This window comes from Hyperolius riggenbachi, chromosome 3, assembly GCF_040937935.1.
Source record: "Hyperolius riggenbachi isolate aHypRig1 chromosome 3, aHypRig1.pri, whole genome shotgun sequence".
NCBI lineage: Eukaryota > Metazoa > Chordata > Amphibia > Anura > Hyperoliidae > Hyperolius > Hyperolius riggenbachi.
In genome coordinates this window covers 468,731,382-468,755,662 of record NC_090648.1, presented here as the reverse complement: position 1 = coordinate 468,755,662, position 24,281 = coordinate 468,731,382, and positions in this window count along the sequence as shown.

Sequence of the window (24,281 nt, the reverse complement as noted above, 5' to 3'; positions counted from 1 at the left end):
GCTTTCTTTAGGTGGGACATTATGCCAAGAATTATTTTATTCTAAATGTGTTTTAATGGGAAAATAGGAAAAAATGTGTGGAAAAAAACATTGTCAGTTTTCGGTTATTATAGTTTTTAAATAATGAATGCTACTGTAATTAAAATCCATGAAATTTATTTGCCTATCTGTCCCAGTTATTACACCATTTAAATTATGTCCCTATCACAATGTTTGGCGCCAATACTTTATTTGGAAATAAAGGTGCATTTTTTTCAGTTTTGCGTCCAACCCTAATTACAAGCCCATATTTTATAAAGTAACAGTGTTATACCCTCTTGACATAAATATTTAAAAAGTTCAGTCCCTAAGGGAACTATTTATGTATTTTAATTGTAATTTTTTTTCTTTTTATTACAAAAAATAAATAAATAAATAAAAATTGGGGAGTGTGGGAGTTAATGAGTTAATTTATAATGTAAAAGAATGTATTTGTTGACGAAAAAATGTTTTTGACTGTAGTTTTACTTTTTGGCCACAAGATGGCCACAGTAATTTTTTGTAAGTGCGTCCTGTAAGCGTAGGAAGTGCGCTTACAGGAAGTTCAGTGAGGCTGGGAAACTTTTTTTTTTCACAATGATCGCGCAGCTTCTCATAGAAGCAGCCGGTCATTGCTGGGGGGGCTTAGATCAATGAACGGGAACAGTTTTTCCTGTTCACTGATCTCCGGACGAGCTGGTGGCAGCGTCCACGAGCGCGCGCACGGCGAGCGGGAGTGCGGTCAGTGGCGGTAGCAGCGGGGTGTGTGTGTATCTACGCTCCTGGTGGGGAAAGGATGATAAAAGGAGCGTAGATACATGCACCCGTGGTTTTAAAGTGATTAAATTTTCAAGTTATATATGTTTATGTGTTTATAAAAAAGTTCACTCTAAATACTCAAGTCTCAACTTGCAATTAGTTTGAATAAACAGTGTAATCCATCATCACTATTTGCTATTCCCTGGATAACTTTTTTGACAGAAGAATAGGTCCAGTATAGTTGTAAAGAACTTCCCCAAAGCTATTATAGATTGCCATCCAATGTGCAATGGAGCCAGGCCTTGATTTACACCACAAGAGCTTATAGACACAGATGTTCTGGCTTGCCTACACTTAGCCTTCCACGAAACTACAAACCCCTGCCGAACCACACCCCAAATGTGCTGGCTGGTCCTGCTGTCACTTCTACTTTACTCCCTGTCTCTTAATTCTGAGTGTACCTCTGGCTACTAAGTAGCTAGAGGTGCCCCCAGGTATTAGGTAGCTAGAGGTACCCCTGACTGAAAGGAGATCTCATCAGTAGAATGCAGAGAGCTGGGTAAGTAACCTTTCATGTATGCTCTACTTGGGACGCTGCATAGGGAATGCATTCAAGGCGGGGAGTGAGCAGCCATAATCAGGCGCCTGTAGGCACAAGCCTACAGTGCCTAATGGTAAATCCGCCCTGCGAGCACATCGATTTTCAATAATGTTCAGCAGGGAATCTATTGAAAATCAATCCAACAGCAGAGTTGCAGAGAGCCCTGTTTTATAAAGTGCAACGCTATGAGCCATTGATTTATGGTTGCTCTTGCCCCGCCCCAATCCTGTCCAGTTGATACTTTTTATGGATTTTTGGAGATATCATTTCCCAGCAGAACTGTTTAGAGTGATTGAATCAAAACAGAATTTGTTAAGACTGTAACTGTGCTTGCGCAGAATGCTCCCGGCTACAGGAGCATGATGGATGAGGCATGCAGCCCGGAACAGCACATGCGCAGTGGCCTGCAACTCAGCTGGATCACAGACTTCACAGCAGCACAGCAGATCGGACATCCAGGGAGCTAACAGACTACAGGAAGCAGCGTGTGTATAAGCGTCTGTGCCGAGCAGGAGACCAGCGGCTAGTGAGCGGCGATTGGAACCAGGGAGTTGAGTTACTGATTATTTACAGTGCTTCCCTGCGCTAAATCTGCAGTAAGAGGTGGGAGCACGGAGGGCGGCCGGAAGAGGTCAATCTGCCCTTCCTGCGGCTGACACCCCCTCCATTACAGCGCCCCTCTCCCTCAGCGTTCAGGGCGGCCGCATGTGCCACACGGCCCTAGAAACAGGACTGTGCACGAAGATTCCAGTTATAGAGGAACTGTAGTGAAAATGATATAATGACTAAAATTGCTTATTTTTTACAATTTTCATTTATAGATTATTTAGTCAGTGTTTGTCAATTGTAAAATCTTTCCTCTCCCTGATTTACATTCTGGAATTTATCACCGCTGGTGACATCTTTAGTTCTGCCAGGTGATCTGTACGGAACGTCCGTCTACTGAGAGTTCTATTCACAAAGAGCTATTGCTTGCTTGGCAGTGGTAAAAAGCCTTTATTTCCCACAATGCAACAAGGTTCACAGACAGCAAACTGTCAGGACCTTGGTCATGACATTACACTGTGGGAGGGGTTTCACCACAATATAAGCCATTCAGACCCCCTCCCCCCCTAATGATCTATACGATCAGGAAAGGGGGTATCAGCTATCAACTCTTCAAAGCCCTATCTAGACGGAGCGATCCGGCGGCTCGATTAGCCGCAGGATCGACTCTTCCGCATCCCCGCGCCTACACGGCGAGTCCCCGCTCGTGCGTCAGTTTCGATACCCGCTCGTCCGCGCCGGCGCCGCTTATCTTCCGCTCGATTCCCTGCCATTGTCCGCTCGTAGGGAACGAGCAGGGAATCGGCGGCCGCGAGATCGGACCTGTCGGATCTTATCAATCGAGCCGCATCAGCGCTAGACCGAGCTTAAAGAATACGTCCGACCCAAAAAAAAAAAAACAAGATCTACTTACCTGGGGCCTCCTCTGGCTCCCGTTGCAGATGCCGTCCTCGCCAGATCCGCATCTACTGCATGGCCTGGAGAGTTCTGCGCATAACGCTCCCAGCCACTGGAGCACGACCACGAGCAACGCAACTACGTGCTCGCCAGACTCGGATTTACATCACAGGAGCCTTTAGGCACAGATGTCCTGGCACCCTAGATTTCCCCCGCCATGAACCTACAAACCCCAGTTGAACCGCACTGCAACTGTGCAGGCTGGCCCAGCTGTCACTTCTCACTTACTTCCCTTGCCTGTCATAGGTAGCCCCTTAGTATTAGGTAGCCAGAGTTACCCTCAATATTAGGTAGGTAGTGGTGCCCCCAATTGAAGAGAGATCTCAGCAGTGGAATGCCAAGAGCTGGGTGAGTAACCTCTCATTTACACTCTGCATAGGGCTCTCACCTCCTAAAACAAGCCATCCACCACCCGCCTCCAAAGGGGGATAGAAGTGAAAACACTACACATGTGCCTACAGTGCCTTATGGTAAATCCAGCCCTGGTGCTCGCGCAGGCGCAGTAGATGCCAACCTGGCAAGAATGGCATCTGTAACGGAGGGGATCCAGGGACACCGCAGCTGCGGTAAGTGTCAGATAGGCTGCTAGGGGCTGGAGGAAGCTCCAGGTAAGGGTTTTTTTTTTATTGCTTGGATATATCCTTTAATAATAGAAATTCAAGAATTTGCACCATCCATTTACATTGGCAGAGTGGTTAGGGAAATCGCTAGTGATTTCTCACGCTCCCTAAATGCTCAAAAAATTGCTCTAGTGGGTTCCAGCCCTCAGGGAATTTCCCCCCTCCCCTCATGGATGAGTCTGCCATCAGAATTTCAGCAGACTGCCATCAGAAAAATGTGAAAGGAATTAGATAACAGTAATCAAATAGATAAGCAGTGAAATGTATACACCAGTACTTAGCAGCACTTCCCAAACATTTCCTATCTCAATTGAAAAAAACATGTTAATCGATAGTGTCCCTTTAAGTTAGGAACGTCCCTAAACAATGGTGCAATCACGATCTTCCATGTCCAATCATCCTTTTCATCAGGCTTGTCTTAGCATCTACAGAACGGAAGCAGGAAGTAAAAGTTTCCAAAAACCCCTGCAGTGAGTAAAACTGATACAAAGGGGATTGCGATTTTTCTTATTTTGTTTTTATTTCTCCAAGAAAGTGCAGTTAGTTTTTCTAGCTGAAGTTTCCACGTTTGGCTTCTGTCTGCAAAGGTACTTCAGTTACTTTACTTTGTGCGAATGTTTCACGACATGCGCCCTGGAACTGTCACGGGGCCCTTTTTCAAGCGCTCCCGCTAAGGCGGCTGTCCTCAGTGATGGATTCCGGCTGTTATGCGGCGTCCGTCCCTGGGAATTCCGCAAGTAACGCTGCGCGCCTCCTACTTATGCAGATAATAACGCATACATTATTTTTATTTTTATGGTCTATTAAAAGTGGACTCCGGACAAATCCGTATATTTCAGGGCTACCGGTACTTTACACCTCGACTCTTTCCTCCCAGTTTTTCACTCGGTGTCCGCGGGGAGCGCGCCTCCCCCCCCCCACCTGTAAAAGTGTTCCCACCTGATATAAAGCCATGGCGCTTTGTATACGACCTGCAAAGAGGCCCTTATTAGAGCAGCGACTTTGTATCTGGAGAATGAAACAACTCCGGCTGAATGGATCACTGGGAGAGGGAGCGGCGGGGGTGCGACGCTAATTAATTGCCTTTAATATAAGCGTATTGTTCTGCGCTGATCTCTTGTTAATTAGCCGTTATTGATTTAATGGCTGTGTCGCGGTAAACAAAGCAGAAAACAATCATCCCCGAGCTGATTGCGGGGAACTCTGCACGGCAAAAAAAGAAACCAAAGAATTAAGAGAATTAATAAAGTAACAAAAAAAATTGAATAAGATTTCTCTCCGCATCAGATTACGTCGTCATTCGCTAAACACGACCGCAGAATGGAACAATGGCTGACCGCCCGCCACTAGCTGCGGGAGAGGTTGTATTTTTGTTTTTGGCATTGAAAGCAACATAATTATCTAAGTAATTAAAACATATTAAATTTAATACTTGCATAATACGAAGTGCGCCTTAGCATATTTCCACGTCTGTTTTAATAAAATAAAAAAGGAAAAAATGAAGCATACAAATCTACTCTACCTCTGCCTCTCTGCTGTGACTGGAGGTGAAGAGAGTAATGGCTCCTACCCACGTCACAACTGTTTGTGCGATTTTTCGGCAGACCGATCGTTTCCAGACTCTCGCAACGTGGGTATGTGAGCGGGATTAACCAAACAACGTTTTTCGATGCGCGGCACTTACAACCATCCAATCGAGTCTTTAAGATCCATGACGACTCCTTCGCTGTGTGCCACACGTGCGATGTTGCGTGTTCATCGCGAGGCATCATTGTGAGGTTCCCTGATCCATCCATCTTCAGGCGAGTATTCAGCTTCAAGGGGAACTGAAGTAAGAGGTATACGGAGGCTGCCATATTTATTTCCTTTTAATCAATACCAGTTGCCTGGCAGCCCTGCTGGTCTATTTATCTGCAGTAGTATCTGAATAAAACCAGAATCAAGCATGCGGCTAGTCTAGTCAGATCTGACTTTAAAGTCTGAAACACCTGATCTGCTGCATGCTTGTTCAGGGGCTATGGCTAATAGTATTAGAGGCAGAGGACCAGCAGGGCTGCCAGGCAACTGGTATTGCTTAAAAGGAAATAAACACGGCAGCCTCCGTATACCTCTTACTTCAGTTCCCCTTTAAGTTGGGTGAGAAGGGATAAGGGTATCCCTGAAGGATCACATCCTCCATATCTGCATCAGTAGCACCATACAAAAAACAAAACAAAAAACTTTTGTAAAGTGCCTTTCTCCCATAGGCCTTAACCTCCCTAGCGTTCTGGACGAGCTAGGTTCGTCCAGAGACGCCGGAGGTCACCGCTCAGGCCCCACTGGGCCGATTTGAATAATTTAAAAAAAAAAAAACACGCAGCAAGCACTTTGCTTGCTGCGTGCCTCACCTGATCGCCGCCGCCGATCTGCCGCTACCCGCCGCGATGCTGGGCCCCCCCCCAGGCGAGACCCCATGCGCTGCCTGGCCAATCAGTGCCAGGCAGCGCTGAGGGGTGGATCGGGTCTCCCTGTGACGTCACGACGTGCGTCGTCATGGCAACGGGGGAAGCCCTCCTGGAAATCCCGTTCAGAACGGGATTTCCGGACGGGCCATTGCGCCGGCGGCGATCGGAAGGGTGGGAGGGACGCAGCGGGGAGGGGGGAATCATGTAGCTAGCACTAGGCTAGCTACATGATAAATAAAAAAAAAAATTTGGAAAAAACGTTCCCGCGGCCGCGGGAATTAGAACGCCAGGCGGGTTAAAGGACAACTGACTTGAAACAAACCTGCAAAATAAAATAAAGATATGCTCATAATACTCACCCCCTGCAGACTCCATCCATCATCTTCTGATATCCCTCAAGCATATTGAAAATGGCACTTCCCGGGTCAGCGCTTCCTCAGCGTCAGGTAGATACTTTGGAGCGAGCTTAGTGGGGCGGAGAGAAGAAGGAATGGGGCAGGAATGAGGCATGAGTGGGACGGACAGACGCTGGAAGCCTGCCTCTTCCTGTTCAAAAGCTTGACTTTCTGTGAAAGTCAAACTTTTCTGCTGTGAATAAAGTGGACTAGGAGGCAGTGCACAGAGGTATGTACCAGCAGACAGAACTGTACCAGTGGACAAAACATACCACTGTACCAGCGGACAGAACATACCACTGTGCTTAGTTTAAATAATCCAAAGTTAGGTCAGGTATCCTTTAAAGTGCATAGATTTGCATAAAATCAATACATAGTTGAGGTGTGGAAGAGTTACATGTGAAAAAGTTATGTGATCATAAATGCCGGACTAAACAAGTGGCTTTGCAGTTTGCCAATTTAAAGCACTTCTGAATGGGGGAAAACAGGAAGCAGATTCACCGTTGCTGAACGCCAAAGCTAGGCGCCATCATGGCAGCAATGCTATGCTGCGCATTCTACGTAACAGTAATTCGGGGCTCCGGCGGTTGCCAGACCCTGAATTACATGTCCCTTTGCGTTGATGCAATCGGGAGGGGGAATAGTATTTAACACTGCCGGGGAGTTTAGCAGCAGCAGGGAGAGCTGTCATTCAGCTAGCCCTGCACCCAACTGCCCGGCGCTGGGATATTAATTCCAGTATTTGTATAGCGCCTTTCTCCTGTCAGACTCAAAGCGCTTGCGAGGCAGCCACTAGAGCGCACTCAGTAAGCAGTAGCAGGGAGACTTGCCCAAGAAACTCTTTACTGAATAGCTGCTGGCTTACTGAACAGGCAGAGCCGAGATTTGAACCCAGGTCTCCTGTGTCAGAGGCAGAGCCCTAATATGTAATCAGGAAAATCTATTGTTTGAAGCCCATGGTGGGCTAGATCACCGCTTCCAAAGGGAGTTGGCACTGCACGTCCCCCAATTCCCCAAACCTCTCATCTCCGCAGCTTCCTAGAATTTCCTCTAAGCCATGCAGCGGTTATGAACTGCAAAGGCGTGAGTTTTGAACTGCATCTGCCCAGTGAAAGAATGCTATGGTGAACGACCGCGTGCTTTCACTGTGCTTGCGCAGTTCAGAATCAGAACTGTGCCTGCACAGTTCTCAAGCATGCTGTGCCCCTTGGGGGAACATCCCTAAAGTAGGGGCACTTTAAACACCTCCAGGGTTGGAGCTGTCTTGATTTGGTGTGGAAGGCAGTTCCAAAGGGTAGAAGCAGCATGACCATAAAACAGTTTATTCTATAACCAATTAATTTAGGTGTGAGAATGTCAGGGCAGGTTAGAGTGAGGCTAGTACTGAGCCAGTGACCATAATTATGTGGGTAAACATGCTACTTGTTGGCTGATGAGTAAACAGTGGAACCAAGGGTGTTTTTCTGGAGAGCCAGCAGGGGCCTGGGCCTAAGGTAAAGAGGGCAGCTGGACATGAAAGAGGCGGCTACAAATGGAAAAGAGAGATTACAAATGGGGAGCAACATATGGAAGAGGGTAAGGCAGCTATCCATGAAAGAGAGGCACATGGGATCTTATATCAGGAAGAGGGGGCTGCTCGTTCAATGGGAGGGGGGCTGCTACATATGGAAAGGGGATGCATAAATAGCCATACAAATTTGACCTAGAGGTGGGAAAAAGAATACATCCAGCCTTTGAGTGGAGCTGTAGTATGGGACTTTCACAGAAAGTAGAAATCTATAATTCTGTGAGGGGAATTCTGGGTAACAGTTCGGAGTACTCTGATTGGCGGTGATATTTTGCTCCGGACGCAGTAAATGGCTGGAGTGCCTTCTTTGGTCTCTTCTCATATATAGACAATATCTTCCATGAACTGGACAATGTTTCTCCATACAGAATGCCCCTCCTGGGGACCCTTGATTTCTGCTCTTATTATTTCCATTAAGAATGGCCTTTGTTTGGGAACAGCTGAGAAATGAGAGCTATGATATGAGAAGGTTTCCAGGTTTCCTCCAGTTTGGTCAGGGTTGATATAAATATACAGTATTTTCGCCTTTAGTTCCCATGTCATTCTTGGACAATACTGTTTCAGCGAATGCTGGACTTGTCCGAGAGACAAACTCTGCCAAATTCCCCGGCCCTGCAGTCACACACACACAATCCCCCCGAGATCTCACCCGCCGAGCCACTCGCTTTATATGACTTTACATGGCTCGGCCAGTCAAAGCCTTCTTCACAAGACAGAACGTAAAGTGGGCCTGTCAGGATCTCACATAGGAATCAGCAGAAAGGCTAAACTACACTACTCTGAGAATAAAAATGGCCCCTTCTGTATTAAAACCATGGCCTGTAAAATTTAAGACGGCAGACACAGAAGTGGTCATGGGGAAGAGGCAGCAGTAAAGCTGGCCATACACTCCATATACGGCCAGATCGACCATTGATTCGATCAGAGAGGGATCTATCCCCTGCCCACACACACTGCCCAGCAATTTGCAATATATTTCAACATGAAATCTATTGTAAATCATCTTGCTGCGGCCTTTGCCCTGAGCGGCCACTCAGGGAGCCACAATATGCCACTTGAAAGGGTTCCTTGACCGCCACAAAGCTCCACCCCCAAACCAACACAAGGCCCTACCCACACAGGCCAGCAAAGCTCCGCCCCAGGCCCACATGCATATGCTTGTGTGAAGCCCGATTCCCTCCCCAGCACAGCAGCGAAGGAAGGGGAATAGATTGATACGTGAAAAACAGCCCAATCACAGTCTCTAGGAATTTGGACCAGTCATGGGCCCTAGCAACCAGATCCTAGCTAAAAATCTTTATTGATAACAAAAAACTATTTCAGTTACATGTCGGAATTTTGTCTGAATCGGAAATTGGCAATGCCGGCCGTCCCTAGTCCTCGTGTTGTACTGTTTGACATTGTTCTGTCCCCCATCTATTGTACAGTGATGCGTAATATGTTAGAGCTTTATAAGTAATGTTTTATAATGACAACCACTTTAGCAGTGGTGAATGCAGAGGTTGTGACTACACCATGACCCCTGAAATGGGAGGTGGGGCCCAACAGGGGGTGTCCTTCAGTCACTGTATTCGGACTTTATTGGTGCTAAGCTGATAATGATCACCTCTATATGTGCTCTTAACAGCGGTAATCAGTAATAAATGGTTCCCCTCCCTGCATACACCTTTCTGACACTGTGGCTGTCCTTGCCAGGTTTTGGTGCTTCATGTCATTATGTACAGTCAGAGTGCATGAAAAACTTGCACCAGGGGCGTAACAATAGACCATGCAAGGGATGCAGCTGCAGGGGGGGCCAAGAAGCTGCATGGGGGCCCTGTGGGGTAAAGGTTTCTTTTCCCTGTCCCGAGAGACTGACAACTAACGACACGGTGTGAAAAAAAACCTTTCTGCTCTCTGCACAATTGTTCTAATGACTGCATCTGCTCAGCCACTGATAACGAATCATACAAACTTTTATAGACAAAGATTTGTAGATAGTCCCTATTTAATGTGCCGTGTCTTTTGTACAGTGCCCTGCCCCCAGCCTCTCCACCCCCTCCCCAAATTATGTGTACTGTAGTGATGCTGGAGGAGTCTGAAGAGCCAGTTCTGCTCCATCAGAGATGGACAGAGTGAGTGCAATAAGCTGAGGCTGGGAGCGCACTCATCTGGTGGTTTTCTGAATGCGTTTTCTGCACACCATGGCCCATATGCAATTCTTTTTCTCCTGCGTTTTATCCTAGAAAATTATTTTTAAGCTTTAAAATAACTTTTCTGCACTCTAAAATTGAAAAGTACCAAAAGTAGGTAAAAAAGAGCAATCAATATTATTCTGAGTGTTTTGCTGCTTGTTGGTGGCCTGAATATGGGCCCATGTGTGTCTGTATGTGTGAAAACATGCACCTTTCATCACTAATGAAATTGATAGAGAAAATGCTATTGCATTGATAGAGCTAATGTAACTCACTGCTGTCTGTTTTTATCTGCATGGGGAAAACACGTGTGTGTGTGTGTGTGTGTGTGTGTGTGTGTGTGTGTGTGTGTGTGTGTGTGTGTGTGTGTGTGTGTGTGTGTGTGTGTGTGTGTGTGTGTGTGTGTGTGTGTGTGTGTGTGTGTGTGTGTGTGTGTGTGTGTGTGTGTGTGTGTGTGTGTGTGTGTGTGTGTGTGTGTGTGTGTGTGTGTGTGTGTGTGTGTGTGTGTGTGCGTGCGTGCGTGTCCCCTCCATAGTTTTGCAGGGGATGTGGGGGGAGGCAGTGATTTCTATGGCCAATAGCCTCTTAGCTACCCCACTGCTCTTCAGCAATAACCGTTCCCATCTTCACAAGTTAAAGTGATCCTGAACCGATTAAAATCATTTAAAATACACACACACAATGCTCCTGCAAATTAATATTACATACTTACCTCACCATTAGTCTCTCTCAGAAGTTCACCATTCTCTTCTAAAAAGGATTCTTTCCAATTCTGACTAGATCTAGTCAGACTTGTCTCTCCGGAAGCAGAACGCCTTAGGGCCTTTTTCCAGTACATCAGTTGCTGTCAGTAATAACTGAAATTACAACTGATGTGCAAGGTAATGTCCATGTTTCACTATGGCACAAGCGATATTACTGGTTAAAGGATTGCTGACCCAGAAGCTGTTAAGGGGGCTTTACCATCTTTAAAATGATGAATTCCATCAAACACAGTGGAGAAACAAGACCCCGGGAGAGGAGAAAGAGTTTGTTTATTTTGACTTTTATTTTTCAGTTCTGGTTTGCTTTAACTCACCGTGTGTAAGCAAGGAGTGACATGTCCATATAGCGATTAAAGAGGAACTTTAACCCAGGATGGAACTTCATCCCAATGAGTAGCTGATCCCCCTTTCCCAAGAGAAATCTTTACCTTTTCTTGAATAGATTATCCTTGGCTGATATTGTGGCGAAACTCCTCCCACAATGTGATATTGTGGGAAATAACAGCTGTTTTCAACTGCCAAGCAAGCAGTATTTCCCTGTGTGTATATATATTATTCCCTATCATATTGTTAGCAGATGTGTTTATAGATAAGGGCAGTTGGCACAGTCGGTTTTGTTTTCGTGTCTGCCAGCAGTAAGGGCTCATTTCCATTAGAAGCAGTGTGATGCGGGTGATCCCAATGCACGGCAATAGAACAGTTTCCATATCGTGCATTGGGGTTGATTCACTAAACCGTGCTATGACAAATAGCACACCTTATCAAAGTTATCACGCCTTATCAGAGTAGCATGGCGAGCGCTACGAACTTATGCCTGCTAATTGGCAATGGCACATGTCCTGCCCTGAGCCCCTGCGGGTTCATAGCGCTCCCTATGCTACTGTGATAAGGCGTGTTAACTGATAAGGTGTGCTAACTTTGATAAGGTGTGATATCTTTGATAAGGTGTGCTATTTGTCATAGCACGGTTTAGTGAATCAACCCCATTGTGTGCAGAGAGGTGCGGAGCGATCCAAAATTTTGCAGCATGCTGCCCACTCCATACACTTCGGTATCTCCCGATGCGGAAGTGACGCGGCCAGCAGCGGAAGTGATGCGATGCGGTGAGGTAGCCGCATTCGCATCACTTTACAATGGAAAAAGGCCCTTAAAGAAAAACTGTAACCAGGAATTGAACTTCATCCCAATCAGTAGCTGATACTCCCTTTCCCATGAGAAATCTTTTCCTTTTCTCAAACAGATCATCAGGTGGGTCTGTATGGCTAACATTGTGGTGAAACCCCTCCCACAGTGTGATGTCATGGCCATGGTCCTGACAGTTTCCTGTCCGTGAACCTCATTGCATTGTGGGAAATAGCGGTTTGCAGCTGTTTTCAACTGTCAATAAAGCAAGCAGCATCTACTTCCACTGACATCACCTGCCAGCAGTAAAAATGTTACCATGTCAGAATAGAAATCAGGAAGAGGAAAGATTTTACAATGGGCAAACACTGACAATATTTTATACATAATTACTGTAAATATGAAGCACTTTTTTATTACATTATCTTCACTGGAGTTGCTCTTTAAGATGATGACCTGCAAGCTCACAGTGGATCAAACAACATGAACGAATTACACAGGGAATATCAATCATCTCTTGAGCTATCTCTTATTTTTAAAAACTTTTCACTTTTAGTTTTATTCTCCCCATACAACTATCTTTTGGTAAAGTACCTCTTTCATGGCAGGGGACGTGCTGATCAGACACGGTCAGACCACAGTCGCTGTCACATGGTCCGGCAAGGATGCAGAGGAAACAAAGCTCCATCAGTCAGACACAGACCATTCGGAAACGAGCAGAGAAATGACATTAGCTCCACTCTGGAAATGACAGAATCCGTCACACAAAGAGGCATTTATTTCCAGGCTGCATAATGTGTTTGTTGCGGCCGGTCACATGCTGACATTACGCTTCTGTCACATTGTCACACTCCCCTGCCTGGAGGACAAGGCCTCTGTTATAGATACGGAGTTCATTGAGGCTCTATTATAGCAGCCAAACGGATAATCTCTATTCTGTTGCCCTGTCTGTCATTCGGATTGGCCTATACTTAACGAGTGGATGAATGCAAGCCTATAGGCCGGCTAGGGTCGCCTGTGTTCATCTATTGCAACCTTTATTAAATCCAGTGGCCGCGTTATTCCATTTAAAATGTCAGACGTTCGGTGTGATTGGTTTTTATTACGCTTCATGTTCACAGACAGTGGGTAAAGGATCTACATTGCTGAGGTTTGAGGGCTGATCGATATTCCCATCCAATCATTTAATCAAATGCCCATCCGATTAAGCTTTTTAATTATTTCAAAATCGGTCGAAAGGACCAATCGGGAATGCTGGAAAATTTCGGGAGTGAGCACTCAATCAGGTGAACACTGATAACAGAGCAGGACGGACCCCCGGCCGGTGTCTAAACTAAGTATGGCCACTATGCCCCTCCCATAACAAGAGTGGCCACAACAACTCTGGAAGAAAGACCCCTGCATCAGAAGAAGAGGGTAAGAAGTTGGAGCCCCTCACAGCCCTGTGCCCTTCAGCGGCCGCAGGTACTGATCCCAATATAGTTAGGTCCTGTTCATACTGTCAGCGTTTACAGAACGCATAGAAATTCAAAGAAACACAAGTTGAAAAACGCATGCGTTTGTATGCGTTTTTCTTGCGTTCAAATGCGTTTTCTATTGCGTTTTGCACACACACGTCACACAGAAAAGAATTATGGGAAACGCAGAGGGAAACTTATGCTAAAAACGCGATAGTACGCGTTTTTTGATACACATCTATCGACTTTAATTTCGTCCGTTTCTGTCACGCACAGAACTGCGTGCAGCAATGCGGATGAGATACATGTGAACGAGGCTATTAGAAAACATTAGTAGCCGCTTTCTATGCGCAAAGTCTGCCTGTATGCGTTCTGTAAAAACGGCTAGGAACGCACATAGTCTGAATGGGGCCTTAGACTATAACCATAAGCAGCCTCCTCTGGTCTACACAGACTGTTTCTGCTCAGAACTTATGGCAGGGGCCTCAAACTTGCGACCCGCGGGCCATGTGCGGCCCTCGATACAATATTTTGTGGCCCGCGCCGGCAAAAGAGACACAGAAGCGAACTATTTTTGCCTATTTTACCTTATAGTTCGCTTCAGTGCTCCCAAGTAATCCGCCGTATCCCCACCGCTAAACGAGGGCTGCAGAGCCCCCAAATCCCCCGGTAAAACATCCATGACTGCGCTGAGGGGCAGAGCTTCCAGCTGTAGCTCTGCCCCTCCTGACGTCAATCGCCGCCTCTCCCCGCCCCTCTCTGTGAACGAAGAGTGAGAGGGGCGGGCAGAGGCGGTGATCCGCCACGATTGATGTCAGGAGGGGCAGAGCTGAAGCTGAAAGCTCTGCCCCTTCCAGGAAATGCCGGCGGATTGCCCCACAGGCGATTTGGGGGCTCTGCAGCCCTCGTTTTGCGGCTGGGACACGTGAAATCCTTTATGCGGCCCAGCCTCATCCTGACTTTGCCTCCTGCGGCCCCCAGGTAAATTGAGTTTGAGACCCCTACCTTATGGTTAGATATGAGGGTTGGTGGATACGATGTCAGCTTTGGTGGATCTAAGAAGGTGGACTCCACACCTCCACACTGTTTTTTTTAGCTACTTAAAGACCTTGGTAATTGAAATATACGCCCTGTTTTGATGGCTGCCAGGGCATAGATTTCACTTAACCGCCGATGCGCGCATCTGCCGTTTCCATCGCTCCCACAGATCTTGCCGCTGAATCCCCGCCGTCTCCCATCGCAGCTCACTCGCTCTACCTGTCTCTATGACGGCAGAGTCCTGTGAGCAGGTCAGGAGCCGATTTCATTGGCTCCTAGCCCTGTCTTTCAATCTAAACAACTCCCATTGGCTTACATTAAAATACATGTCCAGGAGTCAATGAAAGCGACTGCTGGCCGGCTCACAGGAACTTTGCCGTCATAGAGAGGTTGCGGCAAGTAAGTGCGGCGATTCGTCGGGATTCTGCCGTTTCTGTACCAGCGGTCTGTGGTCCTTAAAGGGGGTACTTAAGTGGTTAATCTAACATTTTAGGCCAGTGTTTCTCAAACCTGTCCTTGCGACTCCCCAAAGATGCATGTTTTGCAGGAAGCCTCACCGAAGCACAGGCGGGGTAATTAGTGTCTCAGCTAGGTGGATTCCATATAGCTGAGACCCTAATGACCTCACCTGTGCATAGGTGAGATTGTCTGCAAAACATGCACCGTTGGGTAGTCATGAGGACAGGTTTGAGAAACAATGCTCTAGGCCCCCCAAAAAATAACAGAGAAACTTGCAGTGACAGCTACACAGTATAGCATGTTCAGCACCTGGGAGAGCTCCAGGTCTATAGTAACCAAGCTCCACTGCACTATTTAAAAAGAACCCAAGGTGAGAGGTACCGCATATCAAGGCAGACATGTTTACTTTCTTTTAAACAATACTAGTTGCCTGGCAGTCCTGATGATCATTCTGGAATCAGTAGTGTCTGAATCACTCACCTGAAATAAGCATGCTGGCAATTTTGTCAGAATGTTGCCAGAAGCACCTTATCTGCATGCTTGTACAGGGTCCATGGCTAATGCCTGCTACACACTTTCAGTTATGATTGGCCAATCACTGACCAATTTTGCCACCTTCATGTAGTATGAGGGTCAACAGATATTGAATACTTTGAGCAGAATGTGTAGGTAAACTCTCATACTAAATAGACGTAGTAAGATTGGTCAGTGGTTAGCCAATCAAAAATTGAATGTGTGTACCAGACTTTAGAGCAGGGGTCTCAAACTCAATTTACCTGGGGGCCGGAGGAGGCAAAGTCAGGATGAGGCTGGGCCGCATAAGGGATTTCACAATCAGCAGGCCCGCCCCCCCCCCTCCCCCCCACACCGTCCCTTGCATTGATTTTTATTTTAAAATCAAATTCACACTGAAGCGAAATATTTTGCCTATTTTACCTTATAGTTCGCTTCAGTGCTCCCATTACCAGTAATCTGCCGTGTCCCCGCCGCAAAACGAGGTCAGGAGGGGCAGAGCTGAAGCTGAAAGCTCTGCCCCTTCCAGGAAATGCTGGCGGATTGCCCCCGGGCGATTTGGGTGCTCTGCAGCCCTCGTTTAGCGTTGGGGATGCGGCAGATTACTTGGGAGCACTGAGGCGAACTATAAGGAAGCTTTTGCCGGCGAGGGCCACAAAATATTGTATCGAGGGCCGCAAATGGCCCGCGGGCCGCGAGTTTGAGACCCCTGCTTTAGAGAGTATTAGAGGCAGAGATTAAGCCAGGCAATGTGCATTGTTTAAAAGAAAATACATTTGTCCGCCTCCATATGTCCCTCACCTCGGATTCCCTTTAAGGAGCAGATCAGGATATTTCCACAGCCACTAACACATGAGTTTAAAGGGCAACTGAAGTGAGACGAATGTGGAGGCTGCCATTTTTACTGTATTTTCCGGAATACTGTTTCTCCCCCAAAAATGGGGAGAAAGTCCAGACGTCTTATATTCCAAAGATAGGGAGTCCCCACTAATACGAACCTCCAACCCGCTCAACCTCAGGGACTCCCTCCCTTGTCCCCCTGTGCGGTCCTCCTGTCCCCTGCATGTCTTCACCCCCCGAGTTAAAATAGCGGCACCTTCCTATCGAATCCAGAGCTGCGTGGTCCTCCGCCTCCAGTATGTCTCCTCTAGCATGTCTCTTAGTAAAGTCTCCTGTTGATCGGGTCATCAAAAGGATCCTTCACTAGGGGAAGCCGCATGGAAGAGATGTCTGCAGATTGGCAATAGATAGGAAGGTGAGCCGCTCTACCGCTATGCTTACCCAGGGGGAGCGGAGGCATGCGGGGGGGGGGAAGGGGAGTGGGCTGAAGGGGACACAGACATAAAAAAAAAAATTAGGACAGGAGGGGACACGGGGGGGGGGGGGGGGGGGAGGTTGCTGGAGTACCAAGCGGGGGGGCTAGACAAGAGACAGACACACCCAGGACAGGAGGACGGGAGAGGACCCTAGGACTGGATGACCACAGAAGGGGGCTAAAGGGGGCATGGACACCCACACAGGGGGGAAAGGAGGACCGCACAGGGGGGCAGGAAGGCACACAGGGACACACACAAAAAGACAGGAGTGGACACAGGGGGATTGGAGGACCACACGGGGGGGGGGGGGCTGGAGGAGGCACATGGGGGTAGGAGGACCACACATGGGGGCAGGAGGGGACACATGGACACGCACAGGAGGACAGGAGGGGACACATGAGGACAATGGGCGAGAACATCTATGAGATGCTCCTGGAACATGGACACACCAGGTTTGTGGTGTGTGTGGTGTGTGTGTGTGTGTCACATTACTGCCACAAACATGAATCAATTTTATTGGAATGTCACGTGAAAGACCAATACAAAGTGGTGTACACGTGAGAAGTGGAACGAAAATCATACATGATTCCAAACATTTTCTACAAATCAATAACTGCAAAGTGGGGTGTGCGTAATTATTCAGCCCCCTTTGGTCTGAGTGCAGTAAGTTGCCCATAGACATTGCCTGATGAGTGCTAATGACTAAATAGAGTGCACATGTGTGTAATCTAATGTCAGTACAAATACAGCTGCTCTGTGATGGCCTCAGAGGTTGTTTAAGAGAATATTGGGAGCAACAACACCATGAAGAACACACCAGACAGGTCAGGGATAAAGTTATTGAGACATTTAAAGCAGGCTTAAGCTACAAAAAGATTTCCAAAGCGTTGAACATCCCACAGAGCACTGTTCAAGCGATTATTCAGAAATGGAAGGAGTATGGCACCAACTGTAAACCTACCAAGACAAGGCCGTGTACCTCATCTCACAGGCCGAACAAGGAGAGCGCTGATCAGAAATGCAGTCATGAGGCCCATGGTGACCTTGGATGAGCTGCAGAGATCTACAGCTCAGGTGGGGGAATCTGTCCATAGGACAACTATTAGTCATGCACTGCACAAAGTTGGCTCTTATGGAAGAGTGACAAGAAGAAAGCCATTGTTAACAGAAAAGCATAAGAAGTCCCGTTTGCAGTTTGCCACATGCCATGTGGGGGACACAGCACCCATGTGGAAGAAGGTGCTCTGGTCGGATGGAAAAATGGAACTGTTTGGCCAAGATGCAAAACGCTATGTGTGGCAGAAAACTGACATCACTCAGAAAACACCATCCCCACTGTCAAAAATGGTGGTGGCAGCATCATGCTCTGGGGTTGCTTCTCTTCAGCAGGGACAGGGAAGCTGGTCAAAGTTGATGGGAAGATGGATGGAGCCTAATACAGGGCAATCTTGGAAGAAAACCTCTTGGAGTCTGCAAAAGACTTGAGACTGGGGCGGAGGTTCAACTTCCAGCAGGACAATGACCCTAAACATAAAGCCAGGGCAACAATGGAATGGTTTACAGGGGAACTTCAGCCTAAACAAACATACTGTCATTAAGTTACATTAGTTATGTTAATTAGAATAGATAGGTAATATAATTTTTTTACCCACCCGGTTTTAAAAGGAGAGGCAAATGTTTGTGATTCATGGGGGCTGCCATCTTTGTCATGGGGGCCGCCATCTTTTTGGTTGAAAGGAGGTGACAAAGAGCATAAGACACAGTTCCAACTGTCATGTGTCTTGATGACCCCTCCCAGCTGCACACGCTAGGCTTCAAATGTCAAATTCAAAATGTAAAAAAAAAAAAAAAAAAAAAAAGATTGCACGAAAACAGCAGAACGAGATCAACAACATCAGAAATCCCATCATGCTTTGCACAGCATCAGGGGAAAAAAGCCCGGACAGTTCTCTTCTGTGCAGCTAAAAATGAGGCTTGTATAAGAGAAACAAAGTTCTGATGCTGTGAAACTGTTAAAGAAACACCAGGCCTTTTCAGTGCTGCTAAGTCGATTTTTAAGCTGGAGGTTCACTTTAAAGCAAACCATATCCATGTGTTAGAATGGCCAAGTCCAGATCTAAATCCAATCGAGAATCTGTGGCAAGATCTGAAAACTGCTGTTCACAAACGCTGTCCATCTAACCTGACTGAGCTGGAGCTGTTTTGCAAAGAAGAATGAGCAAGGATTTCAGTCTCTAGATGTGCAAAACTGGTAGAGACATACCCTAAAAGACTGGCGGCTGTAATTGCAGCAAAAGGTGGTTCTACAAAATATTGACTCAGGTTGCTAATTACGCACATCCCACTTTGCAGTTATTGATTTGTAAAAATGTTTGGAATAATGCATGATATTTGTTCCACTTCTCACGTGTACACCACTTTGTATTGGTCTTTCACGTGGCATTCCAATAAAATTGATTCATGTTTGTGGCAGTAATGTGACAAAACGTGGAAAACTTCAAGGGGGCAGAATACTTTTGAAAGCCACTGTATATACGCAGTATATACAGTGGGATGCGAAAGTTTGGGCAACCTTGTTAATCATCATGATTTTCCTGAATAAATCATTGGTTGTTATGATAAAAAAACGTCAGTTAAATATATCATATGGGAGAGACACACACACAGTGATATTTGAGAAGTGAAATTAAGTTTATTGGATTTACAGAAAGTGTGCAATAATTGTTCAAACAAAATTAGGCAGGTGCATAACTTTGGGCACCAGAAAAAAAGAAATCAAATCAATATTTAGTAGATCCTTCTTTGGCAGAAATTATAGCCTCTAAATGCTTCCTGTAGATTCCAATGAGAGTATGGATTCTGGTTCAGGGTATTTTGGACCATTCCTCTTTACAAAACATCTCTAGTTCATTCAGGTTTGATGGCTTCCAAGCATGGACAGGTCTCTTTAACTCACACCACAGATTTTCAGTTACATTCAGGTCTGGGGGCTGAGATGGCCATTCCAGAATGTTGTATTTGTTCCTCTGCATGAATGCCTTAGTGGATTTTGAGCAGTGTTTAGGGTTGTAGTCTTGTTGAAAGATCCAGCCCCGGCGCAGCTTCAGTTTTGTCAACGATTCCTGATCATTGGTCTCCAGAATCTGCTGATACTGAGTGGAATCCATACGTCCCTCAACTTTGGTAAGATTCACAGTCCCTGCGCTGGCCAGACAGCCCCACAGCATGATGGAACCACCACCATATTTTACTGTAGGTAGCAGGTGTTTTCCTTGGAATGCTGTGTTTTTCCTCCATGCATAATATCCATTGTTATGCTCAAATAACTCAATTTTAGTTTAAACAGTCCACAGCACCTTATTCCAAAAGGAAGCTGGTTTGTACAAATGTGCTTTAGCATACCTCAAGCAGCTCGGTTTGTGCTGTGGACGGAGAAAAGGCTTCCACTGCATCACTCTCGCATACAGCATCTCCTTGTGTAAAGTGCGCCGAATGGTTGAATGATGTACATTGACTCCATCTGCAGCAAGATGATGTTGTAGGTCTTTGTTGCTGGTCTGTGGGTTGACTGACTGTTCTCACTATTCGTCACTTCTATTTATCAGAGATTTTTCTTGTTCTTCCACTTTGAGCCTTAACTTGAACTGAGCCTGTGGTCTTCCATTTCCTCAGTATGTTCCTAACAGTGATAACAGAAAGCTGAAATCTGAGACAGCTTTCTGTACCCTTCCCCTAAACCATGATGGTGAACAATCTTTGTCTTCAGGTAATTTGGGAGTTGTTTTGAGATCCCTACGTTGCTACTCTTCAGAGAAAATTAAAAGAGGAGGGAAACTTACAATTGACCCCCTTAAATACTCTTTCACATAACTGGATTCACCTGTGTATGTAGGTCGGGTCACTGAGCTTACCAAGCCAATTTGAGTTCCAATAATTAGTTCTAAAGGTTTTGGAATCAATAAAATGGCAACAGTGCCCAAATTTATGCACCTGCCTAATTTTATTTAAACAATTATTGCGCACTTTCTGTAAATCCAATAAACTTCATTTCACTTCTCAAATATCACTGTGTGAGTCTCCTATATGATATATTTAACCGGTTCAGCACCGCAGTGCCGAAAATCTCATGCATCCGAGCAACATTCACCTCCCATTCATTTGCCAATAACTTTATTGCTACTTATCACAATGAATTGATCTATATCTTGTTTTTTTTGCCACTAATTAGGCTTTCTTTGGGTAGTACATTTTGCTAAGAATTATTTTTTTCTAAATCCATTTTAACAGGAAGATTAAGAAAGAAATGAAAACAATTTAATTATTTCTCAGTTTTTGGCCAGTATAGTTTGAAATTAATATAAGCTACCATAATTAAAACTCATGTATTTTATTTGCCCATCTGTCCCGGTTATTCCACCAATTAAACAATGTCCCTATCACAATTTATGGCGCTGATATTTTATTTAGAAATAAAAGTGCATTTTTTCAATTTGCGTCCATCACTACTTACAGGTATAAGCCTATAATTTAAAATAATATAATAACATATTCTCTTGACATGCATATTTAAAAAGTTCAGACCCTTGGGAATTATTTATGTTGTTTTTGGATTTTTTTTTATTGGATTTTTTTTTCCTTAATAAAAAATGAATGTGAGTAATTTTTGGTGTGGGAGGGAAACAGACAATTTTAAATGTAAAAATAAGACAATTGTTTATTGAAAAATGTATGTGGGTGCAGTTTACTATTTGGCCATAAGATGGTCACAGTCAAAAAAGTCCTGGATGCGAACGATCTCGCATCCAGGAACTAAAAGAACACGGAGAAGTTTCCTGGGGGGCAGAAATACCGCACTCTCTCAATAGAAATTGTCGGTTTTTCTGCAGGGAAGTTAGATCGGTGAATGGGAATTAAATTCCCATTCACTGATTGGGGGGCTAGCGGCGGGCGCACGCACGGGCTCGCGCCCGATCGCGTGCACCACGCGGCGGCGGCAGCAGAGCCTATCTGGACGTACATACTCGTCCAGAATCCAGATAGGCCGAACTGGTTAATTGACATTTTTTATCGTAACAACGATTTATACAGGAAAATCAAGACGATTAACAATGTTTCCCAAACTTTTGCATCCCACTATATATATATATATATATATATATATATATATATATATATATATATATATATATATATATATGCACATATACATACATACATACACACACACACACACACACACAGGCGTTGCCCGGGAATGTATTTGGCTGGCGTTGGCTCCGCCCACTTTTTCTAACCCTAACACACACAAACACTCAATGACCAGGTTTATGAGCTTTGGGGTCTTTGGCATCAATAATTTGTATATTCCCATAGAAAATAAACAAATTGGTTTGAGGCACCTGCTATTAACAGTGTAAAAATTACAGCAATTTAAATATTCCCCTTAAAAATTAACAGCTGAATTTTGATTGGCTATTATAAAGACAAAGACAAACACTTATATAGCGCTTTTCTCCTGGTGGACTCAAAGCGCCAGAGCTGCAGCCACTAGGACGCGCTCTATAGGCAGTAGCAGTGTTAGAGAGACTTGCCTAAGGTCTCCTGCTGAACAGGTGCTGGCTTACTGAACAGGCAGAGCCGAGATTCGAACCCTGGTCTCCTGTGTCAGAGGCAGAGCCCTTAACCATTACACTATCCAGCCACTGCATATTATAGGCTCCACCCACTTCCCTTAACATTAATCTCAGTCACCCAGTGATCATTTGGGCAAAGTTTGAGAACCCTGCCATCAACAGTGCAAGAATGGCTGCAGTTTTTTCCCAGTGAAATTTGTTTTTGGCTTCGCCCACTTTTTGTAAACTTGACACAGTCACTCAATGACCAAGTTTGTGAGATTTCAGGTTCCTGGCATCAAAAATGTGTGAATGAAAGCAGTTTATCCACCAAGGAAATCTGATTGGCTGTTTGTGGCCCCGCCCCTTTAGTGAATTTGGGTCCCAGTCACCCAATGACCGACGGTAGCAAGTTTGAAGCCTCTGCCATTAACAGTGTAAGAATGGCAGCAATAAAATATATCCCTTGAAAAGAGGTGAATTTTGGCTGTTGTAGGCTCCGCCCACTTTCCTGAATCTTAGGCTACATACACACTTGATCTAAAAGTCTTTGGAAAAGGCAAGATCACTAACCAATTTTACCCCATTCCATGTAGTATGAGAGCCATACTCTACACAGTCTATTCTATTGAGCTGAACTCCCCTTCAGATAAAAATCTTTGCAAGATGCTGGACACAAAGATGCTGTACACATGCAACAGATCAGTATCTGCAAAAGATCAGCTCCTACAAAATATCCGTTCCTGCAAAATGCATTCATAGTCTATGATATCTGCAGATCCTCATACACACCTTGTTTAACAGACATTCATCTGCATATCTGACAATCATCTGCAGATCTGATGATCCATCCTGGTGGATCTAATCTGCAGATTAATGTCTGTTAAACAAGGTGTGTATGAGGATCTGCAGATATCATAGACTATGAATGCATTTTGAAAGAACGAATCTTTTTCAGGAACTGATCTTTTGCAGATACTGATCTGTTGAATGTGTACAGCATCTTTGTGTCCAGGATCTTGCAAAGATTTCGGTCTGATGGGGAGTTCAGCTCCATAGAATAGACTGTGTAGCTATGGCTCTCATACTACATGGAATGGGGTAAAATTGGTCTGTGATCTTGCCTTTTCCAAAGACTTATCTCAAGTGTGTATGTAGCCTTAAAGGACTTACGAGGCCTGATTTGTAAAACATAAATAAAAAAAGTTAGATACCTGTGTGTGTTTGCAAGACACGGAGGACGCCGTCCGCGCCCTCCGTGCTGTTCCGCCGGGTCCCCGCTGCTTAATATCCCCCTGAACGTCTACCGACCGCACGGCCCGGGTCGGGCTCTCCAGCCTTCACAAAGATGGCCGCTGGAGCTCGCCGCGGCTGCGCAGTCCGCATAGCACCAGGAGCGTACTGCGCAGGCCCAGTATGGTCTGTGCCTGCGCTCCTGGTAACATCAGCGGGAGTGAGGACACAGCAACGCAGGCGCAGTGGTTTTCTGACTTTAAAGTCTGAAATTCCAGAAGTAAACCGGAGGCGGGGCCGGAGCATCGGTGAGTGGCTGCGCGGGAACAGGATGTCTGTGGGGGACCATTAGAAGCCCTGGGTAAGTTCAACTCATTTTCCCCCAACCCCCCTACAGTATCCCTTTAAAATTGCAGCCATCACTGAATAGAGGCAGCCAATCGCTTCCTGTGTCAATCGCTTCCTGTGAGTGGCTCCGATACTTCTGTGGGCAGGACATGCAGCACGTATCCTGCAAAACGTTGTGCTCACACTTGAGCCAACCATGAAGCCTCTCTTCAAAATGCAGCCAATCATGATGAGGCACTCGCATCTCTAATGCGAGTGGTTCCGATAACTCCGCAGGTGGGACTTAGCACTCTCCTCTCCTTAGTTTTGCAGCAAGCAGGCCTGCTCTTAGTTTTGCA